We start from the raw sequence: 8,261 nt of genomic DNA, 5'->3' as shown, positions 1-8,261 counted from the left end.
AATGGTGTTGAAGGTGAGAAGGAAAAAGAGGGAATGGTTTTGTGTTTGGAAAGTAGTGGTGGACGGTGAGTGTGAATGGAAAGGCAGATACAGTAAGGTGTGTGCTGTGAAATGGCCATAAGTGGGCATCAATTGTGGAAACGGCCAAGACTAGTGGTTTCATTTTGTTTGGTTTCATTATTTTGGCTTGAAGGGGCAGCAAAAGTCTTAAAAGTTGAGACACACCTAAAATCCTCATAAAGTGAAAGAAAGTTGTGTAGGAGTGGAGAGAAGAGTATTATTTAGAAAAAACCATCATGGCATGGGGCAAAGGATAAAGTTTCCCAATGTCAAATCGGCATCATTGTTTCTTGTACCATTGCCTAGCTTGCACCATTATGGGAATAGGATGCTTCCTCCCTTCCTCCTCCTCTTTTTCTTACTCATTACTCACAACCCCCTTTTACCTTCATCCACCCTTTTCTCACTTTCCATAATTCTTTGTCCCCACACTCCTCCAAAACTTTCTATATTGCTTGCACCACCTTCCCATTCCCAATATAATAACCCAATTTTTTTTTCTCCCATTGAAAACAAAAAAAAAAGAGTTACTATTAGGTGTTTGGTTAAATGTTCAATACACATGTTTTTCCTTAATTTTGCATTAAATATTCAAAAGGATAAAAAAAATCATAAAAATTTCAAATCACGTCCGTTTAAGTTCACTATTGCACAATCAAACACTTACATGTATTGAGAATGTAGAATTTTTTTTATTCTATCATTCATTTATTAAAAAAAAATAGTTTATGTGTTGATAATATAAGAATCTTGTTACACTATTTTCCAATCAAAATTTAATATGTATAATAAATTTATTAATTTTAAAATAAATTACTTAAATATCATATATATATATATATATATCACATTTATGATTGATTAATAGTATACATTAAACTTAAATTATTATGTAAGGTAAAATTGTTATCGTTATCTTTTATAATAATTACCTTATAATCATACTATAAATGATTTTTAATTTATTGACATGTAAAAACTTCTGTATTGGCATTATGTCTTTATTAAACTTGAAATTCAAATACAAAAAGCTAGCAAATAAGGTTGAGGGTAAAATTTTGGTTACTTGGAATAAATAAAATAAACACAACGTTTGTAAGATTTCGAAAAGGGATGTCAAGCATAATCAATGCTAGAACTATTGATTGTTATGCCTAATGTATAACAAAGTAACTGCTTAATTTATGAAATATAAAGTAATGATTCTATTATCGTGATTGGATTAAAAAGAACAATCAAACATACCCGAATTAAATGGAAAAAAGATTTATTTCAGATTTACACATCAGTTTTGTGTTTATGATCGAATCTACTATTTGTAGCAAGAGATATGAGTGGATAGACAATGATCGAATCTGCAAAAATTTAGCAAACGTTTTCAAAACTGTATATACATAGAAAAATATTCTCAAATCTTTTTTTTTAATAATATTTTTAAATTAAAAAGTTGATTCTATTTGAAGCATGTTTTCATCTTATTATGCCAACATATAATTTTGATAAATTTTAAATTTTCAGTAAATGACTTTATTGTTATAATATTTTTCCAATCTAGTTCATTGAGTTAAAATAGTGCATCTCATTCAATTCAATATCATCTTTTTTTTAGAGGAAAATTCAATATCACCTTTTAAAATAAATTCAGTAACATTTAGATAATTAATAATGATATTTATATACTTTTTTTTATTCCTATTTATCTCATTTTTATATTTCTCTCTTCTTGTCACATAATATTATTTTTTATGATATATTTCTGCCCTTTTTCTTATTTATTATTAGGTATCTACACCTACTAATGCATGAATATACTTTTTTCCATTTTAAAATGGTTATATCCGTGTCAGTCTGTTTTCCCTTGTTTGTTAAATGTTGATTTTAAATTCACTACTTAATAATAATCTGTTTGGATAAATTTTATGAAAAAAAAAGAAAAACGAAAATAATTTTTTTTCTATATTTTAAAATTATTTTATATATAAATTAATTTTTAGAAATTATTTCTTATTAACTTTACCAAAATTTTAATTTGAATTTATTTATAAACTAATTTTAGTTTATGAAAAAATTTATTCTATCTTTTCTTTTTTACTTTATTATATTAGAAAGGCTTTCGAAATAATTTATCCGAACATGTCCTATACTAATTAAAATAATGATGGAACTTTTCATATCAAATTCTTTTCTTTACAAGTTTAAAATAGGCTTATTTTGCATCAAGTAATTTATATCTAAATGATTTCGTTGCCGATGTGTTTATAATTGATATACTTTAAAATTATAATTACAAATTATTCAATTGAAAATCGATATTTTAAAATTTCAAGTATTTAAATTAATTAATGAGTATATATTTATCTCATGACATGTATTATGAGAGCATATATCAATAACATCATAGTGCAAATTTTAATGAAAGTTTTCTAAAACAAATATGAAACTTTTAAAAAATAGATATCCAAACATGTACAGCATTTTCTAAGTAGTAGTATCAATCGAGAAGAAAAAGAATGCCAAATCCACTGAATTTTAATTTTTACAAGATATTAATTTTCAGAATAAATTGCACATCACTTCAGATACCGATACCGTTCCCACTAGCATATGTCTTTTAATCTGTCAAAACTTTTATGATTGTTATTATTATTATTATTATTAAAATGTTTTGCTTAATATATATGCGATCAGTGACCCACATGGTATATATATTGATAAACCAAAGATCCAGGTAGAGACATCTTTTTCAGTCTATCCTAACTTTATCTTTCATCTTTTCCCAATACTCAAAATCTTGTCTTGTGACTTGTCTGTCACAAAAAAGAAAAGGAAAGTATAATTTTAGTTGTACTTCTCTTCTCAATTTGGGATGGAATGATTGAAATCTTCACATATCCTCCTCATTCTATCCTTTTTCTCCTTTCCTATTCAATTGCCTTTTGATTCTTTCTTTCTCTTTCTCTTTTTTAATTTATTTAAGTCCACCACCATCTTTATGCTTTTTCGAATAAAATTCATGCTAGTGGAAAAGAGTAGAACACACGCTTTTCCTTACATGGATTTCTCCAAATCACTCTTTCTCTTTTTCCATGTACTATAGCTGATTAATCTGATTGAATATTTGGAGGAAAAATATCCAAGTTCAAATAACAATTCCAAAGTGATATGTATCATGTTTGATTTCAGTAAAATAAACAACTCAAAACTATAGTTTGAGAAAAAAATTAGGAAAGTCTAGTTTTTGTCCAAATCATGATATAGGAATAGGATTTCTTTATATATAGTTTGTAATTTTATCTATTGCTTTTATTTTTGGAATCTTTTTTTAGCATTTTATCTTGATTTAGGAAGATATAATTAAACAGAAAGTACCTTACAATTTCAATTATAAAAGTATTTCCCCTTAATTTCTTTTCTTTTAACTTTCTGATCCTAATCCAAATGGACCATAAATAATAGAAATCATTGTATTTGAATTTCTTAATTTTATCACAAAATGACAATAATTCTAGATGCATGAACCATAATAATAGTAATAAAAATTTCATTTTCTATAATTTTCATGTTAATAAAGAAGATAATCAAATATCAAAATAAAAAAATGTTAATAACATATTTTCTAATTTTCTCTTTCTCCATATACTCTCACTAAGTATGTATTATGAACACACATAAATTAGGAAGAAAAATACATAAGCTACTGTTTGTTATGTCTATTGTAACACAGTAAAATAGTTGAAGGCGTGCATCCAAACATGCAAATATGTAGTCGTTGACATAAACCAGTTACAACTCCATGAATTTGAAGAGTACACTAAAAAATACATTTGTAAAGCATAAATACATAATGGATGTTGTATGAAAAGGAAAATAAAAAACAATATATGTGTGTAACTTTTCCGTACCCACTTAAACAGCAAGAGGTTTGTTTTTCATGATGAAATGGGTGGAGGGGTGTGGAATGGAATACAAGGTGGGGTAAAAGTAAATGGTACAATACATAACATCTATCTGGTGCATGTGTTGTTGGGCATTAACGTCAGCATGTGCCAAGTAGAGTCTGACACATCAGAATCACTGACAGAATTTCAGGAGTCCCACTAAACGTGAACACAAATTGTAGCTCAGAAACCACGTTCACTCCAAAACTACCCTACACATATATATTTCTATTCATCACTATCTCAATTCACTCCATTTTCTTAAGCAAACTTGAGTTTTAATCTTGTCATAGAAAAAAATATTGAAAAAAGAGATGCTATATAGGTGTATGTTTCTTCATGGAATAATGATACAGTGTCATGATAATGTAGGGAGAAGAAAACAACGACTCAGTGCCCCATTTCATGGACAAATATTGCAAATGCATTGAATTTGAGATGCCCCAATGGAGACTCGCCACCAATGCAATCAAAAGTTAAAATGTTCAGTCACTTTACAGCAAATTACTGCTATTCACCAAAAGCTTTCAGACAAGTATATCTATGTTCTTTACATGGACAGTAAATTCAGAATTCTACTGACAGTACTCTTCGTTACAGATAAATATATGTTGACGACTTGTGAAGATGTACAATATTTATATTTTTATATATATAAACTAATATTTTAATGTGCATATTATATATGATAAATTTTATTTTTATATAATCAAAATAATATATGATTTTAATATTTAAAATTATTATAATTTTCTTTATTTTATTATATCTTTCTTTTTCTAATTCACTCTTACTTTCACTTACTATAAAAAATGTTACATAAATATATAAAAGGTATTATTATATATATATAATATTTATTTAATATTTAATTAAATATAATTTTAATATTAATTTTAAATTTAACTTATGTGTTATTATAGTTTATATTCACATTTTTTTAATATTATATCAATATATATTATATAAATAAAAATAATTTTTATTAAAAAAATTTATATTATTATCCAAAATGTTATTATAGGATATTTGTCTCATAATTTTATTTTAGTTATTCTAAATTTCTCTCTAGTTTTTATGTCCTACACTCAATTAGTTTCCATCAAGATGTGAACCTATAGGTTAGGGTATCTGCATGATGACTTAGAGTACATGTATAAATAATTGAAATTAATTGAAATTTGATTATGGCAACATGCATGAGGAAACATCTTGGAAGAGAAGTGTGGAAACGTATCAGTAGTCTCTTATAAATGGAATCATATATATAAATGATCAAGAGAAATATTGTGGATAACTATAATGTAACTTTCATTTTATATGTATGTAGCCTGCAATCACGACTCTAATTTGAATGCACTTTTGTCAAGAGAACTTCTACGATAAATCCATCAATGGATTGAGATTCCAGTAAGGTTCTTGTTTCGGATTAGACTGAAAAGTTTTGAACCATATACATCTACACATGTAAACTTTAGTGGGAACACATAATAAAACTTGTATATATAGTTCATAACTATCCGAAATTATAACTTCAAATTCTTAATTATTGTGAATTGTGGTTTTGCTGATAAATTAAAAAAGTAGCACGGGTTGTGTCAAGACTGAAGTGATCACTGATAGGTATAAAATTTCCTATTATCTACTTCTTGACAGATAATATTCTTACATAATAATATTTAATTTTAATTAAAATAATGATAAATATAGAGTGATATTGAAAATTATATGCCAAAGATTATAATTTTAAATACTTATTTTTAATATATTTTTCAATAAAAAAGATTAATTCCTGATACAACATAATCACTATTATATTTTAATTTTTTTTATATAAAATTTTCTATTATCTACTTCCCATAATCTTTTTTGTTTCTATTTTTCTTTATATGAATTAGAATATTTATCTTAATTAAGACTATTTTTAAGAATTATTCTTCAAGTGAGAGTAATTTTAGGATTTATAATTCAATTAGAGTATTTTTAGGTAAAATAAAATAAAATTCAACAATATTTATAGAAAATTTTATTAACATCTTATATTTTTCAATATATTTATTTTATCTTTATCTATAAATGAAATTTAAATATTTTTAAATAATATTTCAATATTTTAAAAAAACCTTATAATACAATATAAATTTTTTATGACAAATCTAAATATAATTTTTATCCTTAAATATTTATTTTAAAGAATTTAATTATAATATAATTTATACATATAAACAATATATATTTATTATATATTTTAATTGTATAAACAAGAATTTATCATATACTTATATTTTGACTTTTTTATACATATTTTAATTATATATGAGGTAATAGAGACATAATGACCAATGTTTAATTCTCACTATAATCATCTTTAAAAAAATATGAAGCTTTTATTTAATCCATATTATTAAAAATAATTGAATTTGTAGAAATATGAAATAAAGAAAAAAATTATAGCATATATGGAGGTTGAAGATTTAAATTCTTTTATATTAAAGCGCGTCAATCATTTCCCAAGAACAAGAAATGGGTTAATTAATTTCATTAAGCATCATCAAATTCTTGAAGCGAGCTGAATTTAAAAAAAAAAAAAAAAAAGAGAAAGAAAAACCTCTCATAAAACAATAAAAATCACGAAAGGTCGAAAACTATGTCAGCTTGTATTTCACATGTTAATTTTAATGTTGACCCTGTAAATGCAAGGAAATGGGATGAATCAGCTGTTGTTGTCATTAAGAATACTGCCACTATTAAAATAAATTGTAATATAATATTATATAATTTTTGAGACTAGATAAAAGAAAAAGAAAAAAAAAAAGAAAGAAAGAATACTGTTGTTTTATATTAGGTCACATCAGTAATTGACGTAGCATATTGAACAACCCGAGGCCCATGCAGTTTTTTCTTTTGATTTTGGGGTATATCTTCGAATTGTGCCAAGTCTCGAAAACATCAAGAAATATAAGTATTTATGATCAGAGGCTGATTGAATTGAAGGCACCAACTCGTTATCGAAAAGAGAGTGGGTAAATGGGAATAGTCAGAAAATAACGTGAATTGAAATGGCAACATCTGATCTCAGGACCACGTAGCATTGGAAGTTGCACTGTGAAATGAAATAATAGGAACACAAGAACAATTTAAAATTTTCTTCGTTGTGGTGCTTGATTGAGTTTAAGTGTTATAAATAATTGAAAAGAAAGAGTTTAACAATGATAATAGTATGAGAAATGTTGTTGGGAAAAACAAAAGGAAAAGATTAGCAGAAAGGAGTAGGTTAGTAGGTTGTGTCAGGGTTATGAAAGTTAAGTTGGGGTAATCCGAAATATGATGAAACAAGACTCTGACATGGCAGAGGGAAGCATGAGGACAAAATATGTAGGGCTAAGGCTAGAGGTACTTATAGAAAACACTGTGCATTGGGGATTGGGTTCTTTTGGCTTTAAAGGACAAAGGGCCACGACACCATGATCATGACAATAATAATCTACTACTGCCATGAGTTAATGTTTTGAAAGTGTGGTTGGTTTTTGTGTCTCTCAAATCCAAATGCCAACAGTGCTATATTGTCCCCACTCACCACCATTATGCTTCTCTTCTCTCCCTTTCAATCTACAAATCTCTATCTCTTCAATCTTCCTCATCATTGCAACAATTTATTATTTTTAAATGATTAATTATAATTTATGAGTATGATGAGGTGAAAGGTAGACTCAAATTAGTCAAGAAATATTTTTAGAGTTAACTTATATAATTGCAATATTTTAGAATTCAAATTTACAACTTTTTACTATAGTATTTTTTGTGTGTGTACTACAAGTATTTTATTGAATTTATCGGAAGCCTTTGATTGTGTATCTCGTAATTAAAATGGAAAACCCTAAACTTCTTCACAATGATGTTGTCGTTCAAAACCATTTGAAAATTAATATTTTGCCTCCTAGCTAACAACTAGCATTATGAGACATGCCTAAAACAATGTAAACCTTGTATGTAAAACTTTGAATATATATATGATGAATTCTGCATGGTGTAGACAGTTATTGGAACAATCATATAATCAAATGAATTCGTGACACTTAAAAAAATGCTTAAATTAATTCATCTTATAATTTTATAATTGTGTAATTTTAGTTCACATTTTTTTTCATTACAAATTTGGTCATTTTAGTTTTAAAATTAAGTAACATCTCTTCGTGCATGAACATGTTATTTAAAATTAAACAAAAGATATTGTATAATAACTGATACGACCTAAAAAGTACT

Source organism: Cajanus cajan, chromosome 1 (genome assembly GCF_000230855.2).
Source record: "Cajanus cajan strain Asha chromosome 1, NIPB_CcT2T_4, whole genome shotgun sequence".
NCBI lineage: Eukaryota > Viridiplantae > Streptophyta > Magnoliopsida > Fabales > Fabaceae > Cajanus > Cajanus cajan.
The sequence above is the reverse complement of the archived record's forward strand: the minus strand, read 5'-3'. Positions refer to the sequence as shown.